Here is a 3,672-nt window from a genome sequence, read left to right as displayed (position 1 = left end):
GCATTTGAACATTTTTGAAGCTTTGGGGCATCAAGAGAACACATCCTTGGTAGAGAAATTGTGTTTCTACCGGCAGCATTGGTAGATGTGAAGTACTTCCATCGTGAGGTTAACGGACAATGGAGGGAAGAGCAGGAAAAGGCATGAGGGGGCAAATGGTGACAAATTATAAAATACTCTGAGGATATACATGCATAAACAGAAATAAATCTGAGGTGAGGGGTAAAACCCTGCAGTAGTTGTGGCAGAAAAATATATTTCTGGTATCAATGGGACCTTATTTATACTTCTGGGTTGGTGATTTTAGAGACATTCAGGTTACACATATCTGTAGGAGCTTAATTCTCTTTCACACAATTGCACTGCAAAATATTTGAAGACATCTTTCATTATCCTCCTATATCCCTTCTTCTTTAGGCTAAAGTGCATATTATCCTTCAATCTTTCTTTATGCTACATAATATTAGTATTGTTCTTTAGCCTCTTAACACATTGTGGCTTGCCCAACTCCTCCTAAATTGAGGAGTCCAAGACTGAACATTTTATTCCAGATGTGGTTTAATCACCTTTGTATAGAATGAAACCATTACTTCCTTCTTTGTAAGTCTTATAGATTTAGTAAAACAAATCTGTGATGTCACCACCACTTTTTGTTGAAGGCAGAAACTGACAAAATATAGGAGAAGCTTGTAACCCAGTGGTCTCCATTCCTTCATTTATTTTACCTCGATTTCTCAGATTATAATGATTTTAGGAAAATATCAAAAAAATAACTATTTAGTAAATAGTTCATCTGCAATCTTTAGGTCAGCTAACATAGTTCAAAGAATATTATGAGTATGCAACAAAGTGCTTATTGATTGCTTGAAAGTCTGAGAGAATGTGTATGACTAAAGAAATTACAAAATAAACAAATATAATAACATGATTGTTCACTGGAATTGGAAAGGATTAGGAGAGCTGGTTAGGAGAAAATTCTGGGTAATGAAGAATATGTTCATCACTAAAGTAAGAAGCCTGAACTCCATAATCACTAAGATTCCTGCCTATGCTTAATTTATATATTTCTATGAAAAAATATTTGAATTGTAAGAAGCAATGTCAGGCATTAACAAAAATACCAGCAACCTTTCTAATATCCTGGTTACTTAAAAATGATTAAAAGCCTCACCAAAGGCACATAATCAAAAGCTATTTAACAACTAGTTTCATTGATATATTTAAGTTTTGATGCAACCTTTAAAGTCTTGTAAGGGATTTTCTGAAGAAACATTACATCAACTAGTTAAAATACCTATCTTAACACCACGTTGGGATTCACAAACACAGGGTAGCATGCAACAAAATTGGGTAAAGTAGAAATTAAGTTTGATTGGAAAAGAATCTTTATGGGGTTATAGAGAGAACCAGGGAAATGTTTTCAAGAATGAGTTCATCTTGCTCCTACTGGTTGGAACATGTGACTTTTATCTTTAACTGAAGTATGGGAAGGTGTCTTAATAATTACCAAATCTTTAGACTAGATATTTTCTTGATTTTTTAAAAGAATTTGAGTATGGTTTTATAGAATTCATCTCCTGCAATGATCATGGTAGTGGTTGCCAACTTCTGTCTCCATCTCAGTCATTCTTGTTAAAACCACATGTGACTAAAATGTCTGCATGAACATGTGAGGTAAGGAAGGGTGACAGAGTAGTTTTTTCTGTTACTTGTGTCAGTGTGTCAGCTTTTCTGAGTACTATTGACGTAATTTCCATCCCTGCCAAAGTCATCTCGTCATTTTTCATCTTGACTGTCATCTCCTATTTGCAATGGTCAATCCAGGTTCCAGGGCTTCGGGCTTCTCCATCAAGGTGTCCTCTTGACAGGGAATGGATCAAAATTGGCCCTATTTCCAACTTGGCTTTCATAGATTGTTTCTTGACTAAGATGATTGGCTAATTCTAGAACTGCTTTAAATACACAAATTACAGCTAAAATTATACTTAGACTAATATTCAACTAATATTTGGGGAGCAAGTATAACCAAATTGAATGAATAGGGCCAACTCCTATGTTCAGTGAATGCTACCCATTAGCTTGTAAATGCCGTGTATCTTTCACAACATCATTATGTGCACATACTGACATCTTTGTCAAGAGATTAAAATATGCATAATTCACCAATATTTTATAACTAAAAACACATTATCTCTAACATGCAGACAGTAATGACCACTCTAAGCCACAAGGACCACCAAAGAGCTATAACTATGGAGGTGCAATTGTGACTTAAAAAAAAAAATCCATTTCCCTAAAACTAGAACCTTCCCATAGACGTTACCACAAGGAAGAATAATTTATAAATAGAAATTATTTTCTACTGTTTGCATTCAGACAATTCTATTGATTTCTACATGGTTTATGCAGTCACTATAAGATCAATTCACCATTGGCTCAGTAATACAGTAAATATTTACCAATCCAACAGAATGCAGTATGTTCAGCCATTTCCATTGCTTTGTCTTTGATTCTCAGGAGGCCTAATTGCCAAGAAGAATAAGCTTGAAAACTGTGAAATACAATGATCTAGAGTCTATTTTTTGCATGTATTATGATCTTTGCCTTGTACTAATTTATTGAAGTCAGAGCTTTAGGACCAGCAATATTAAATAAACTAATCCTTGCAAAGTGCACAAAATGACTCTGGGAAAAGAATAGGTCCCTCCTCCTTCTCTCCTTTCCTCTGCATAAAGTTTTCCCTCTATTGATGAAATCAAGAGTGACTACTAGCTTCTCAAATGGCTTGACCTTGCCAACTCATTCTCTCATTGTAAATTTTATATGAAAACACATTTGTGATGCATTTTTCCTTTTTTTAAGGACAAAGCTTTAAATGCATTTTCCTTGTGTGGTAACTATCATTGTTGTGTAGCAGGAGAGCATAAATTATGAAAACCCTTTCCAAAATGTTCTTGAATCCCCAGATGTCAATCCATATCTACCTTTTTTATTTATATTTTCCTACAATTAAAATCTCTCCCCCCCGCATCTGTATTCTATTTATAAGACATTCCATCAACACCTCAATGTGTTCTGGCCATATCTTTTTTGCTTTGCAGATAACACTCAAAAACAATTTTATTTTCTAAGTATTTGGATCTTTTAAGTATTCTGTAGTATCTAATAATGAATGTTTCCAAAAAGTGATGAAAAATCCCTCAAATGTATTCTGAAGGGAATAGTATGGTGCCAAAGGCTGAATATTCTTATTATTCTAGAGCAGCATTGCCATGTTAAGATATTGCCTATATTTACCCTCTCTCAAAGATGCCGCCTCTTCAAGGTGGTAGGAAGAGTTTATTCTAGGTTATATGTTTTCTTTTTCTTTTTCTCTTAATACCAAAACTATGCAATAGTCTAAGTCCAGTGTGGAAAGCTTAGAACGAAGGTTCAATGCCCAAAACTTAGAACAGAAGTTCTAAGGCCAGTAACAAATTCAACACAATGAAAAAGTCATCTGAAGTAATCACCATACCATCTATACTGATCCTTGAGGAAATACTCAGTCAAAGCCAAAATGAGGCTTCCTCTGTCCCCTGAAGAAAGACAGTGACATGAAGAACATTGAAAGACAATGAATAAAACAGCTCTTACATGTATGTTCCCCAATGAATTTAAATCACACATTTT

Source organism: Myotis nattereri (assembly GCF_964212035.1).
Source record: "Myotis nattereri genome assembly, chromosome: 1".
Taxonomy (NCBI): Eukaryota; Metazoa; Chordata; class Mammalia; order Chiroptera; family Vespertilionidae; genus Myotis; species Myotis nattereri.
Note: the sequence above shows the minus strand (reverse complement) of the source record.